General features: G+C 35.5%; 1 protein-coding gene across 2 annotated transcripts in view; it reads right to left on the bottom strand.

Moving 5' to 3' along the window:
* LOC131801635 (putative phosphatidate phosphatase) overlaps positions 1-15,897 on the bottom strand; it is a 147,582-nt gene extending 131,685 nt beyond the window's left edge. The window contains exon 1 of one of the 2 annotated variants that reach the window (XM_059120493.1): positions 15,710-15,897. The gene's annotated coding sequence lies outside the window, so the exon portion shown is untranslated. The remainder of the gene's footprint in view (positions 1-15,709) is intronic. The other variant, XM_059120492.1, reaches the window with a different exon arrangement.
* Positions 15,898-16,912: the final 1,015 nt, after the last annotated feature.

Raw genomic sequence — 16,912 nt, 5'->3', positions numbered from 1 at the left:
CCACTTGTGGTTTTCCAGCTAAATATAAAGAAATCACACTATCACGCTAGATTTCCATCACGGTTGACTTTTTTTCTGGAAAATTCCAACCCAAATGCTTCTGTACGCTTGTAAAAAATATAAAGAGCTGTCACTGTAATGATTTTAACAGCTGTCGGACTTGTGGCTTAGAAATGACAGCAGTCTGAAATTGGATGCAGTTTTTTTATCTCACCCTTTATATGAGAGCTATAGCTATATCTGAAGCGATTTCGATGAAATTTGGCGTACTTATTTGCAGGCTTATTTTTGTCGTATGTACAAACTTCCATACTATTTGGGCTGATATTGCACGTTTGGAGCACGATATAAAGCAAATCGGACAAAGATATATATAGGAGCAGAACAGTGTTGGCTTGTTTGTTCAAGATACCATAGTATTTTCTTGTTGCAAAATTGTCAGGCTTAATCCCTTTTATGTTGTTTTCATAAAAACAACGTTTATTTAGTAGTGAAGAACGATGGCAATGTTTATCAGGGTGTATGACAGAGAGTTATATATAAATATTGACCGATTTTCTCCAATTTCAATAAAGTTCGTCCTTGGGGCAATAAATGTGATCTGCACTTTGTTTGCAAAAATACATGGACGGACATGCATAAATGGACGCGGAATGTGATTCTATGCAGATCATCAAAAGGAACTATGGGTCTATCTCGTTTCCTTTTGTCTATTATTATTTGGGTATAAAAACGTAGAATTGAAGCAAAAAGAAAGTATGAAACAATTTCAAGGTTCATAGTTCCCTTTCTTCTGGTACCTCCCCCCTTTTTGATAAATCTATTCTACGGGCTATATACAAATTGAGCAAAAAATTTGTGAAATTTCGCTCCCACTTCTACCCATTTCGGTGCCTCTCAAAGCAATACCTACTACTTTTGAATACCTCATTTTATGACCTTATCTTTCAATTATCTGATATTTCCAAAGCCAAAAAGCTAATATCTCAATAAATTGTCTTATATTGCGTTATCAGTCGCCGTTTCTAGAAATATTGCCTTGATTAAGATTTATGTACTGTCACGATTACCACAACGAATTTCAATGAACCATAAATCGTTTCGTATTGAATAACACAGTTTTCAATCAATAAATTTTTGTAACATTTTCGATAATTTATCAACAAAAATGTTTTGCAACAATAAATTTACGAATTTTTCTATTTTAAAAATGCATTGTGAAAATTTATTTTGGCCAAAGGCCAAATTCCTTTCCCACTGGTATGAAAACGGCAAAACAGATGCATCAACCAGGCATTTCGAAAGGCTGGCATAAACAATTGAAAATGAAATTAAAAATTACACATTAAAAATATTTGCTTTTTCAAAAATGTTTTCACACTCTTTTTTGGGCTCTGAAAATAGTTGCGGGAAAAATTAAACATTCTGTAATCTAAACACACACTGGGACACACATTGCCACTGTGAACTACAAAAGCCACACAAACTGACAGACTGACTTCATTTTAATGAGACCTTGAAGTGAGGTCTTAAAATACATTAAACTATCCGAATTATTTATTGATACGAAAATAAAATCCATACACTCGAAGACAAGTGTTCTGGATATTGCAGTGAATAATGTAGTAATATTAGGGATGATTTTGATACGATGACAAGTACGACAAGTTAAAAAGTATCAGTCGGTTTTGCCAACAGATGTATACCCTCAGCCAATGTTCGATTATTTAAATATATTTTGACCTCTTTTATGATTATTCAAACTATTGACCTTCTATGGAGTAGGTTCCGAAGGAATGGGCCACTATTATCCACAGCTCTCACTTCTAAGCCACTCGTCCGACAGCTGTTAAAATTATTCGAGTGATAGCGCATTATATTGTTTACAAGCGTACAAAAGCATTTTGGTGAGAATTTTCCAGAAAAAAAGTTATGGAATTCAAACCACAAGTGGCTATCATTAGAGCACTCCAGCATTTAAATGTGAATAAATATATTGTGTCTCATACCATCGCTTGTTACCTTGATGCTGGTAGCGTAGCCAGACGTTAAGGAAGTGGACGGAAGAAACCAGCAACATCAGCAGAAATCGAAAAATGGCTCGTGAGCTGAACATATGCCAATGAAAAATGAGCTCAGGGTAAAGCCATTAAAATTCCAAAAAGTGCAAGAACTTACACCGCAATAGAAAGAAAATAGACTCAAAAGAGCTAAAGAGTTGCTTCACTTGGTCGAAAGTGGTGAACTGCCGAATTTGGTTTTCTCCGATGAGCAAACATTTGTTGTCCAGCAGTTTGTAAACAAACAAAATGATCGAGTTCACTTGCCAAAGAAGTCAGCTGAAAATGTGCACCTTCGGTTGGTCACCAGAACTTAAGCGCCGGCCATGTTGATGGTGAGGGCCGATATAACAGCCGATGGTCGCTCTCCCCTCATATAAATCGACCGTGGCATTAGAATAAATGCCGTATATTATCGCGAAAATATTCTGGAGGGTGTATTAAAGCCTTGGGCACGAAAACATTTTGGCCGCAGAACTTGGACATTTCAACAGGACTCAGCACCATCGCACTCAGCACGCGCCACCCAAGAATGGTTTGAAAATGAGTTTCCTCGCTTCGTCTCCAGCGTACAGTGGCCACCAAAATCTCCGGATACCAACTCGTTGGACTATTGTGTCTGGAGTATTTTAGAAAGCAAGATCGGCACTAAACAATTAAAAACAAGTAAAAAAGCTGTAAGTCCGGTAAAATAAAATCTCTTAAAAATCTGTTAAAATCTTGAAAATACCTAATGTAGCCGTATATTAGAGTCTATACGACGATGTGGACTTGCATAGGCAACTTTTGTCACAAGCTATTACAATATTCAAATGCGAAAGTTGAAAAAAAAATCTGTTTATAATGCACAGGCAATTTTCTGTCATAGGCTGTAATATCGAACTTCACGAACTTCAAGTGCGAAATTTGAAAAAATGCCGGTAAATAATGTCGCTAAAATCATGAAAATACCGAAGATCGGGGGGTACAGTTATATGGGGGCTATACGAAGGCGTGGACCTGCACAGACTACTTTCTGTGATAGGCTGTAGCATCCATTATGAACTTCAAATGCAAAATGTGAAACAATTCCGGTAAATAATGCCGCAAAAATCATCAAAATACCGAATATCGGGAGGTACCGTTATATGGGGGCTATACGAAGGCGTGGACCTGCACAGACAATTTTACGTCATAGTCTGTAGTATTCATTACGAACTTCAAATACTAAAACTGAAACAATTCCGGTAAATAATGTCGCTAAAATGATCAAAATACCGAATATCGGAGGGTACCGTTACATGGGTGCTATACGAAGACGTGAACCTACATGACCCATTTTCTGTTTTATGCTGTAGTATCTATTATGAACTTTAAATATTAATTTTGAAACAATTCCAGTAACACATGTCGCTAGAATCATCAAAATACCGCATATCGGGAGTACCGTTATATGGGGGCTATACGAAGACGTGGACCTACATGGCCCATTTTCAATACCAAAAGTCCTGCAGACATAGTACACATTTGAGTAAAATTTTATCAACCTACTTCATTTCGTTCGGAAGCTAGAGTGATTTCCACAGACGGACAGACGGACGGACATTGATAAATTGACATAGAATTTTATGCTGATCAAGAATATATATACTTTGTGGGGTCTAAAATGTATATTTCGAGGTGTTACAAACGGAATGACAAACTTAATATACCCTCCATACTATGGCTATAAAAATATTAAGTTCGGCCGGGCCAAACTTTTAATACCCCCACCTTAGGACAAAGGAAACATTAGAGCCCATTATGACCCACATATACCAATTTTTAGACATATTCATTTGAAAATGTGCCAAAAATCATCAAAAGACCGAATATCGGGGAGTACCGTTATATGGGGGCTATACAAAAACGTGGACAGATACACTCCCCGACACATGAATAGGACAACGCAAATATTATTTAAGAGACTGCTGGTTTTTACAAAAGAAAGGTACAATTGTATGTTATTTGTTATTGTTTTTTCTTATTGATTATAGCTCATTATTTGAGTGTAATTTAATGTGCAGAAAATGTACCGTTATGAGATTTTTTCTATTTTGTTTTGGTACTGTGGTAAAAGTACAGTATTTTTTCGCGACACTTGAATAAGACACTGCTTTAAATTCCAGTTTTTTCGTACAAGTTAAAATGTGAAGGTCAATAATTTTAATTTTCACCGTAATTAAAGTAATTTAAATTACAATTCGTGAAAAATGGGACGAGGAAAATCATTGACTGTTGAAGAAAAACTTAAAATTAAAATTTACAAAGAATCTGATTTATCTATTAATCAAATCGCAAAAAAAAATTGGCAGAAGCCGGAATGTAGTATCCAATTTTTTAAAAAATGAATCAAGTTACGGAAAAAATATGAAAGGTCGAACAAAAAGTGTACTTTCAGCAGCAGATAAACGTGCTATACTTAGAAAAGCTTCAAACTCTCACGACTCCGCAGCACAAATTTTAGCTAAAACAGGTGTAGTAGCGAGCGTAAGAACTGTTCAGCGAGTTATTTCTAAAGCTGACCACTTAAAGAAATTAAAACTTAAGAAGAAACCACCGCTTAACGACACGCGTAAAAAGGCACGCCTCGAATTTTGTCGTTCGCATTGGACGGGTAAAACAAATTGGCACCGTGTCGTCTTCTCTGATGAAAAAAAATTTAATTTCGAGGGGCCAGATGGTTTTAATTATTATTTCCACGATATTCGAAAAGAAAATCATTATTTGGATCGTTTGCATAGCAGAGTGGGCGGTGTAATGGTATGGGGGGCCATATCATACTATGGCACTATCGATTTGCAATTCCTAACCACCACTATGAATGCAAATTGCTACAAAAATGTTCTTCAGGAAGCATTTCCTCAATTCCAAAATTTGTTTGGAGACCTAGAATGGATATTCCAGCACGACAATGCACCGATTCATACAGCTGGAGTCGTAATGTCAAGCTTCTTAACTGGCCACCTTACTCCCCAGACCTTAATGTAATTGAAAATGTGTGGGGCTGGCTAGTTAGAAAAGTTTACGCTTCTGGTAAGCAGTACAACAACAGAGATGACCTTATCTATGCAATAAAAGAGGCCTGGTCCACAATTTCCCTCGATTACATTAAATCGTTGTACGATTCCATTCCAGACAGAATGTACGAAGTAGTTCTTAACAAAGAGGACCTACTCATTATTAATATTGCAAAAATGTGTTCAAATCTCAATAATTTAACGTTAAAAATAAACCAAAATAAAAACTATTTTCAAACTATACATTTTATGAGTTTTTTTAAAGGGTGTCCTATTCTACTGACGCAATTATAAAGCCAAATTTGCAGTAGTTTTACATTCATTGGCATTATTTTAAACAACCATTATCCATATCACATCGAAAAATATTTTTCTCGTTAAGAACTACCTGTGGTTGAAAAAATGCAAAAATTTAAATTTTTTCGCTATATATGTTTATAACTTGTAATTTAATATGAATTACATTGGTGTCCTATTCATGTGTCGCGGAGTGTATATCTCATTTTCAATACCAACCATCCTAGACACAATACAAATTGTTCTGCTAAATTTTGGCGCTCTACGTCAAATAATGTGGGCTGTATCGTGATTTCAACAGACAGACAGAGAGACGGACAGACAGACGGACATCGTTAAATCGACTTAGAATTGTATGCTGACTTATGGGGTCTTTATGCTGCTTTATGGGGTCTACGACGAATATTTAAGGATATTACAAACGGAATGACAAAGTTAATATATCCTGCTTTCCAAGGTGGAGGGTATAAAAATACCAAAGTGTCGATCACTTTAAGCAAGCGCTTCGCCGGGAATTGGCCAAAATAGCGCAGAGCAACATTCGGGCAGCGTGTGACGGTTTCATTGACCGTCTGAAGGCCAAAATTCGTGCCAAGGGTGACCAATTCGAACAAATCTGAACTTATTTTAAAATTTGATGCATTTTCGATATTTTTGCTTTCATTCAATAAAATTAAAAAAATAATAATAAAAATTATGGCGTTTGACTTTGTTGCAGTTTTTTTATCTCACCCTGTATATGTAACATTTAAGGGTTTTACTTTATTTCTGTCCGACCTTTTCTCGTTTCCATGCAAGTGACGGCGTAGTAAAGGCAACGTTGAATTATTCTTGTGCCGCTTAGTTGTTTCCTTTAAAAAAACCCTTATTTTTATGTTAGGCCACCTCTGGTCAATAACGCTTACTGTAATACGAAATCGTTTTTTATTTTTCTTTTTTTTTTTTTCAAAAATAGAATTCTTTGAAATTCTCGACAAGGAATAATAAATCGATACAACTTAATGTAGCAACGATCAACAACAACGCAAATTATTTCAATACTCTGAAGAAGAAACATTAAATCCTACATGGAGTGTGTTTGAATGGACGACTCATTTCCTTTAACTGGATTTTGTTAATGTCTGTCAAAGTAAGCAAAAAAACAAAAAGGCAAAAAATAAAGAACTACAAATTAATCGAACATGTCCATTCCCACATTTATTGAAAATTCAAAATAAACTTGGCGATCGATATCCAACCATTGATGGCTGGCAATTTAGTTAGTCGGTTGCTCTGTTGCTGTCGACATGATGCCTGCCAGTCCAACCAGCTGTTTGAATGATTATGGGTTTTGTTGTTGTTTTCTTCATGTCCGTGGGGAAATGAAAACTTTGCAGTCATTGTCAAGGTCAGTGCTAAAACATTTGAGTGATGGCGGACAGATCTCTTTGAGAAAAAAAGACTGAAAAGGTGTTCATGTGCGTGTGTTTGTTTTGACATAAAACAAAATGTTGAATAAACTAAATAGTGTTTAAAATGGAAATTAATTTCACCAATTTGATGATTTCATCTAAAAAAAGAAGAAGTAAACATTGGCTGCATTAAGTTTTGTTTAATCTTCATAAGTTTGAAATTGAAAACGAAGGTAGTTGAGACTTCACATCCTTTATACATATAAATGTTCTATTATTTCTAGTAAAGTACTCAAAACACTTTGACCTTTAAAGCCTTCAAATGATTAGCAGTATAAGCCTGACGGATTAGATTCGCCATAGGCCAAGCGTATGGCAATATCTTAGAGGATCATATCCTTTTCATGTAATTTTGCATAACCAAATCGAAAAGCTTCCTATGTCCTATGGTCTCACGTAGAAATAGCAAGGCGTTAAATCGCTAAACTTTTGTAGCCAATTGGGCTCAGCTCTACGAAAGATAATCCGATTGGAAAATTTTTCCCGCAAAGCACCACCCCAAACAGTCACACATTAAAGATGGGGAGGCTTCTCAACAATAAGTCCTGGAAATGTTGGCCTTGGAGATTGAAAAAAGGCCTCTTATGTTCGAGAAGTACAAAATGGTACTAAATTTGGTATTCGGGTAAGGTATAGGGTTGGTAATAAAAAATTTGGTACTGGTATCACTAAATGGTATTTAAGTTGGTATTTTAGGAGGAGAAAAAGCTGGAAGCCTGAATTTTGGAATGAGGGCATTTGATGTTGTATGGGATAGACGAGTTTTTGAGGGTTTTAGAAAAAATATACTATATGGGTAATAAATTTGGTACATTCTTTCTTTTTGGATGAACGGCGGCAACTGGAGATTTGAAATTGTGATTTGGGGTTTTAAGTTCTTCACATTTGTAATATGCACTCCACAAAAATGATTTTTGGTATTAGATAACTTATGGAGCACAAAAATACCTTTGTCAAATTATAGATCGAATTCGAATCGAGATCAAATTATTATATAGCTCCCATTCATATCTTTATCCGATATTAAGTTTATTGTGCACCAGGGTGAAATAAAAAAACATTTTTTTTTAAATTTTATTGAATGAAAGCAAAAAATGTCGGAAATAGCATAACATTTTAGAATGAGTTTAGATTTGTTCGCATTGGTAACCTTTGGCACGAATTATAGTCTTCAAACGGCCAATGAAACCGTCACACGCTGCCCGAATGTTGCTCTGCGATATTTCGGCCCATTAACGGCGAAGCGCTTGCTTGAGGTTTTTAGTGCCAACCTTGCTTTCCAAAAAGCTGCAGACAGAACAATAGTCGCAACAGATTGGTATCCGGAGATTTTGGTGACCATTGTGCGCAGGAAATGAAGCGAGGAACCTTTTGTAACCATTCTTGGGTGGCGCGTGCTGAGTCCTGTTGGAATGTCCAAGATCTGCAGTCAAAATAGTTTCGTGATAATATTCGGCATTCGTTCTGATGTCACGGTCGATTAATACGAGCGGAGAGCGGCCATCGGCTACACCATCACCAAGGCCTGCGGTTGAGTTCTGTTGGCCAACCGAAGGTGCACAGTTTCAGCTGACCTCTTTGGCAATTAAACACGACTGCTGGACAACGAATGTTTTCTAATAGGAAAAAAAAACAAAAAAAACCAAGCTCTTTTGAGTCTATTTTCTTTCTGTTGCGGTGTAAGTTCTTGCACTTTTTGGAATTTCAAAGGCTTTACCCCTAGCTAATTTTTTAATATTTGTCGAATGGAATATTGCGATATATTCAGCTCACAAACCATTTTTCGGTCACTGCGACGCGGGTTTCGATCAAGTCGCTTCTTTACTTTTCGAACCATTTCTGCTGATGTTGCTGTCCTTGACATCGGGCTACGCTACCAGTATCACGGTAACGAGCGATGGTACGAGACACAAAAGATTTATTCACATTTAAATGCTGAAGTGCTCTAACGATAGCCACTTGCTGTTTTCCAGCCAAATATAAAGAAATCACACTATCTCGCTTGAATTCCATCACGAATAACTTTTTTTCTGGAAAATTCTCACCAAAATGCTTTTGTACGCTTATAAACGACATAATGAGCTGTCACTGGAGTAATTTTAACAGCTGTCGGACGAGTGGCTTATAAATGACAGCAGTCTGAAGTTGGTTGTAGTTTTTTCATCTCACCCTGTATGGCTAATATCAGACCAAATGGACTGGGCAGTTCCCAGTGAATTCATCACAGAAACTAGTACTTCAAATTTGGTGAAAATCGGTTCAGATAAAGCTAGAGCTCCGATCCTCCGATTTGATGTGAAAGTACCTCACATATGTAATTTGCACTTCACAACAATGATATTTGATACCGGACTCGAAAATACCTCCGCCAAATTGTATTGTGGAATCACTGTTCGATTTCATTCAACTTTGCACAGCCCAACATATTTGCGTATGCACACAAAAAATTAAGTGGAGTATTAGATACAAGGTAGTCCAGTCCAAGGTAGTCGTGACGTGCGAGTCATGTTTGGCCAATATTGGATCACTCCTCCCTTACAAAAATATAAATATTTTTAACGTGGAGAATTTTTTTTTTTTTTTTTTTTGGAAGTCGGAGAATCAATGCTCGTTTCCCCTAGTAATGGGAAGATAACTATGGACACAAATTTCACCGGAAAGATGAACATAATAGGAAATAAGTTAGTCTGTGTTGGTTTTATGTAAAAATTGACAGCAAATATACTAAACTGATTTTTAATTTCTCTAAAAAATCGCTAATTTTAAATTATTATTAATTGTAAATTATTATTAATTGTAAATTATTAATTATTATTAAAAAATTATGAAAGTATAGATTTTTTTGTTCATTCTTCACGTCTTTAGAGGAAATGGAAATTTAGTGCACACATTTTATAATATTTTAAAATTTCCAGGGAATTTTTGCACACATGTCCTTGTTATCCAAAACAATACTCACATGGCTTCTAACACTTTGATTTGAAATACGCTATCACATGTCATCCTGGTATATTCTAAAAATCTCCACTATGTACGACAATACCTGACAATTTGAAAACATTGCAATTTTCCACGGTTTAATGATATTTTCAAACTTCTTGGTCAGCTGAAAGACACACATTTATTCATGGCCTGTACTTTGTCTTCCACCTCAGGTCCATCTGCAATTTCATGGTCATTTCAAGAAAAACTGTGACGCAGTAAAATTTTTGCATATTCACTCCAAAGACCTGGGGATTGCGCACGTGTCTGCTAGTGGCTATGGTTAGTTATTTAGGTAGAAGTAGTGCATGTGTATGTAATACAGACTACCACAAGGTCTATTGTGTTTATTTTCCAAGACCAGCAGGTTCGTTTCATATCTGTCATTCGGAAAGACACAAAACAAGAATTAAGAAAAGAAACACTGACTTGTGGTGGGCGTTTACCGAAACCGCTAATGGAAAATGGTTTCCTTATTTATTTATAATTTTCCAAATGAAAAAAAAAAAAAAAAAACTCGTAAAATTATAATTAGATTTTTGTTCTTTTTAAAATGTAAGATTTACAAATAAATTTTGTAACAGAGAGTGGAATAAATTTTGGCCGGCAATCAAAGGGGAGATGGATGAGATGTTCAGGGGTTTAAAACATGAAATTGATGTACAGGGTGAGATGAAAAAACTGCAACCAATTTCAGACTGCTGTCTAAGCCACTCGTCCGACAGCTGTTAAAATTACTCCAGTGACAGCTCATTATGTCGTTTATAAGCGTACAAAAGCATTTTGGTGAACATTTTCCAGAAAAAAAGTTATTCGTGATGGAATTTAAGCGTGATAGTGTGATTTCTTTATATTTGGCTGGAAAACCACAAGTGACTATTGTGTCTCGTACCATCGTTCGTTACCGTGATACTGGTAGCGTAGCCCGACGTGAAGGACAGCAACATCAGCAGAAATGGTTCGAAAAGTAAAGAAGCGACCTGATCGAAACCTGCGTCGCAGTGGCCGAAAATGGCTCGTGAGCTGAACATATCGCAATATTCAATTTGGCAAATATTGAAAAATGAGCTCGGGGTAAAGCCATTAAAATTCTAAAAAGTTCAAGAACTTACACCACAACAGAAAGAAAATAGACTCAATAGAGCTAAGGAGTTGCTTCGCTTGGCCGAAAGTTATGAACTGCCGAATTTGGTTTTCTTCGATGAGAAAACATTCGTTTTCCAGCAGTTTGTAAACAAACAAAATTATCTTGTTTACTTGATAAAGATGTCAGTTGAAAATGTGCACTTTCGGTTGGCCACCAGAACTCAAGCGCCGGCCATGGTGATGGTGTGGGCCGCCATAATAGCCGATGATCGCTCTCCTCTCGTATTGATCGACCGTGGTATCAGAATAAATGCCGAATATTATCACGAAAGTATTCTGGAGGGTGTATTAAAGCCTTGGGAAGCAAACATTTTTACCGCAGACCATTGACATTCCAACAGAACTCAGCACCATCGCACTCAGCACGCGCCAACCAAGAATGGCTACAAAATAATGTTCCTCCTTCCTAAACTTATTCTAAAAGTTGGTGCTATTTCCGACATTTTTTGATTTCATTCAATACAATTTAAAAAAAATGTAAAAATTATGGCATTTGACTTTGTTGCAGTTTTTTATCTCACCCTGTATATTATTGAGATATGATAAAATCTTATTTGCAACATATATCATTATGGATTCGAAATTTTGTTTTCGGTTCGTCTTGACTTCGCTCCAATAGAAATACCATTCAAATATCACATACCAAGATTTATTCACTCGATTCCAAGTCACGGGCACAAGAAAAATCGGGAAAAAACATTTCAGAAATATCCTGCATTTCTAAAAATTTGTAGTTGTGAACTTTTGAGACATTGCTTGGCAGTACAAACAAATTTTTTTAAGAATGTTTTTTTTTGAAACTTCTAAGTGTCTGCTAGCTTTAGCCGTACACTTTGATATTGTTCCACAGCATTAAGTACGAATTTTCGTAAATCGCACCTCACCAAGGTTGACCCTCTGGCAAAATTTTATTCTATGGCTCTAATCGATCTTTCAATGAATTTTCCTAATTTTAAAAGTTGATTTTGAAAATTGTAGCTCCTAAAGACCTCTCAATTACCCTTCAAGTACGGAAGTTCAAATATTCACTAAATTGAAGAAATTGCACCTTATCTCATTTTAGCACTATAATGCAAACTATCAAGATTCTAACCGTAAACATATGGATTTTTGGCTCAAGAACCACATTACCCGTTCAGTTTAGTTTTCAGAACTGTCGAGTATTTATTTATTTTTCCGTATTTAGTACTTTGTTTTGCACCAAGCGTTAAGATTTTTGTGGCAAAAGCAGTACGAAGATCCCTGCTCCAAAAAATAAACATTGTTAGTCCAACCACACAGTTTTAGCACATATTAGCATCTCCTAAAGACCTCTCAATTACCCTTCAAGTACGGAAGTTCAAATATTCACTAAATTGAAGAAATTGCACCTTATCTCATTTTAGCACTATAATGCAAACTATCAAGATTCTAACCGTAAACATATGGATTTTTGGCTCAAGAACCACATTACCCGTTCAGTTTAGTTTTCAGAACTGTCGAGTATTTATTTATTTTTCCGTATTTAGTACTTTGTTTTGCACCAAGCGTTAAGATTTTTGTGGCAAAAGCAGTACGAAGATCCCTGCTCCAAAAAATAAACATTGTTAGTCCAACCACACAGTTTTAGCACATATTAGCATCTTTTAGTACGAATTTAATTTCTTTTCGGGAAAAATATTTAGAAAATATTAACCTTTCACCCCAAAAAATATTCTCAAAACCATGCATTTATAGTTTACCGTGGATGATATTAATAAAACCTTTGCACAATGGATCCACGTTCATTTTTTAACGACTTTTCATAAAAAAATTGGCCACCACCATATGTAAACCTTAGAAACCAATAGTGATCTAAATATCAAATTTTAGAATTTCAGCTCAATCCATTTACCCAACACCAAATTTAATAACAATTAGTACATATATCCAAAACAATGTACATTTCTTCATCCCAGACTCCAAAAGTGATCCAAAATTAGTATCATTTAGTACTTTAGTACTAACAATTATAGTGCTCATTTCCAAGACCATATCTCAACACCAGATACCTATGGATATCTCAATATCAAATTTTAGAATTTGAGCCATATACATTCACTCAACGGCAAATTCAGTACCATTTAGTACTTTTCTAACAATTATGGTACAAATTTCCAAAACAATCTCCATATCTGAACCTCAGTTATCAACAGTGACCTTAATATCAAAATTTAGGATTTTAGCTCTTTAATTTCCCCCATTAACAAATTTCATATCATTTGGTACAATTGTAGTGCGCATACCACATTTAGTACTATTAAGTACTTTTTGAACAATTATTCTACTAATTTCTAAATCCACCTTCATATCTCAACACCAGATACAACAACTGAGACTTCAATATTAAATTTCGGGCTTCCGGCTCAAACGATTCACCTATTGCGTAATTTACTTATATTTAAATTTATTTATTTATATTACATTTCCGAAACCACCTCCATATGTCCAGTCTACACATAAACAGCGACCATAATACAAGTTTTTCGGATATAAAGTACAATCTGTACACTCAATATCAAATTGTACCAAATATAGTACTATTTAGTACTTTTCGTGCGCTTATAGTACACATTCCCAAACAACCTACATATCTTAATCTCAGATACCAACAGAGAGCTCAATATCAAATTATGGGATTCCAGCTCTATCCCTTCACACAATACCCATTTGAGTAGCACATACATATCACAATCTCAGATGCCAACAGAGAGCCCAATATCAAAATATCACACAATACCCAATTAAGTACTATTAAACTATCCATTTTCAAACCCATCTCCTTATGTCAGGATACACAAAAACTGGGACCCCAATACCAAATAACAGGATTTCAGCTCTATTCCTTCACCCAATACCAAATTTAGTACCCATCAATACTTTTCGTACAAATATAGTATACATTTCCGAAACCACCTCTATATATCCAAGCTACACATGAACAGCGACCCTTATTACGAAATTCAGATTTCAATCACTATATGATCACCCAATACCAAATTGTACCAACAATGGAACTATTTAGTAATTTTCGTACACTTGTTGTGCACATTTCCAAAACCAATGGTTTATCACAAACCTACAAGCAACATGGACCCCAGTACAAAATTTTCAATTTCTAGCTTCATCAAACTGTTCCAAATTTAGTACGTTAAGTACGTTATGATCGCACACTTAGCATACATTTCCAAGCCCACCTTCATATACCAAACTAACTTTCCAACCTTTATTCTCATACCAAAATTTCATGTTTTTAGCTCTTCCCGTTCACATAATACCGAATGGTACCATTTTAGAAGTTTAGTACCATATTATAAATTTTCTTAACCTTAAACTACGAATTTCCAAAAACTATCCTGTACTCTATCGGTTTCGAATTTCCAAAAACTATCCTGTACTCTATCGGTGGCTATCATTTCAAATTTCAGAATTCTAGCTCATTCCGTTTGTCTAATACAAAGTACAAAGGGTACAAACTATTAGTACGAATTTCCAAAAACTCGGTCTTTTCACACGCCTAAGCTCCAAGAGTGAACTTCTTTTTTATACCCTCTACCATACTATGGAGGGTATATTAATTTTCTCATTCCGTTTGTAACTCCTCGAAATACTCATGTCAGACCCAACAAAGGCGATTTAGCCATTTCCGTCTGTATGTATTTGTGTCTGTTGTAATCACGCTATCTTTCGAACGAATTGAGATAGAAGGCTAAAACTCTGTACACATGTATATTTTGCCAGTAGGCAGATTAAGTTCGTAAATGGGCCATGTTGGTCCCCGTTATCATATAGCCCCCACATAACGGTACCTCCCGATATTCAGTATTTTGATTATTTTAGCGACACTATTTACCGGAATTGTTTCGAATTTGCTATTTGAAGTTCGTAATGGATACTATAGCCTAAGACAGAAAACTGTCTGTGAAGGTCCACGTCTTTGTATGGCCCCCATATAAAAGTACCTTCCGATATTCGGTATTTTGATGATTTTAGCGACATTATTCACCGGAATTGTGTCAAATTTGGTATTTGAAGTTCGCAATAAATACTAAATCCTAAGACGGAAAATTATCTGTGCAGGTCCACACCTTCGTATAGCCTCCGTATAACAGTACCTCACGATAATCGGTATTTTGATGACTGTAGCTAATTTATTCACCGATTTTTTTCTAAGTTTCGCATTTGAGTATTGTAATGGCTTATGAAAAAAATTACCTATGTAGGACCATGTCATCGTATTGACCCTAATATAACGGCTACATTCGGTATTTCTAAGATTTTAACGGATTTTACTGTTTTTGAGAATTGCCAAATTCGTTCCAAATGGTGGAGGGTATTCAAAGTTCGGGCCGGTCGAACTTACAGTTTTTTTACTTTTTGTTGTGTTAACTATAAACAAATATATTTCAAATATTATAGCTTAAATAACAATAAAACCTCATTTAATTTAAAATTATATAACATTTTTCGTTTTGCAAACATTTGCTCAACACAAAGTTTTTCATTCTTGCGAAAAAAAAATTTGCCAATACTAATTGACTACTTTTGTGTGGTGTCACAGTACAGATATCAACAACAACAAATAAATATTAATCCAATTAGATACCAATTCAAAATAAAAAACAAAATATTTTTCTTGGACAAAAGAAAACAAAAGTAAATGTAAGGGTTCTATGATGATGGGAAGGGTGAGGTGAGGAATAAGTTCAGTTTTTACCTATTTTCAATAAATAGAGCAGAAGGGCATTTAGTCTGACTGCTCGTGGCGTTGCCTTTGTTTTTATTTCTTATCAAAGATAAACATCATCCGCACTGATACCGACATAAATATTAATAAATGTGTCAAAACTCATGTTGTTGTTGCTGTTTACTTGTACGTCATTCGTAATTGATGACTTTTTTGGTTGGAATTGAATTATTGAATTTTTAAAACTATTTAAAATTTTATTTTATTTTTTCTGTTTTTTACCTTTCTTGGTTATTTTTTCTTATTTCCTTTTTTTAGCACAAAATATATGTCACAATTTTACGACCCTTTCGAGAACAATGAAAAACACAATAATTTTCCTCACACAATCAATGAAAAAGCCAGTCATACGTTGCTGTTTTCAAGCATCGGCAACATCACCAGCCGTTGTGGCCAGCATCCAACAACTATCACATCAACAACATCACTCTCACGCTGCAATGCACCCCCAATCCAATTGCTTGCAGCCTAGTTTACCCCGAAAATTTTCTCTTGGGAAATTTCTTTCTCACTTCCTCTGTGCTTTTGTTAGTTTTCTTTTTTTTCATTCGTTTCTATTTCGATTCGTCTTAACTCGTAAAAACGTCATGAAATTTTGTTGTTATTCTATTGTTTTGTGCAAAATTGCATCGCTCAAACAGAACAAAATTAAACAAACGATGGACCGACCGACAAAAAAAAACCTCCGACGAAGAAAAATTGCGAGCCGACTCACCGATTCTCACAATCAGATTTAAACAACTAAAACATGCTGCCAACGAACGACAACACAAGGTGGTATTGCCGCATTGTTGTTTTGCCTTGATTTGTGTGTTAGCCGTGTTTTTTGGTTTATTTTCTATCTTCGTGGTTTTCTTCGTTTTGTTTTGGTCGGTCGGCAGGTCGGGAGTTCTGCTTGGTCATCGTTGTCGTCACTCTGGCCCCAATGTTGCTGTGGATTTTCCAACATCAACCTAAGTTAAATGTTTGTGAATATTGTATGATGTTCGATTGAAATGCTGTAGTGCAATATGTTCGAAGGGTGTTGCGACATTGGTGAAAACTTGTTCTAGAGACATGTTGTTAACAACATGGTTTTGGAATGTTGTACAACATGTTGAAGAGATACATTTTTAATATTCATTAATCCATCAACTTTGTTTCTGACAAAAGATTAATGAAAAGTGGGAATTA

This window comes from Musca domestica, unplaced genomic scaffold (assembly GCF_030504385.1).
Source record: "Musca domestica strain aabys unplaced genomic scaffold, Musca_domestica.polishedcontigs.V.1.1 17, whole genome shotgun sequence".
Taxonomy (NCBI): Eukaryota; Metazoa; Arthropoda; class Insecta; order Diptera; family Muscidae; genus Musca; species Musca domestica.
The sequence above is the reverse complement of the archived record's forward strand: the minus strand, read 5'-3'. Positions and strand labels throughout refer to the sequence as shown.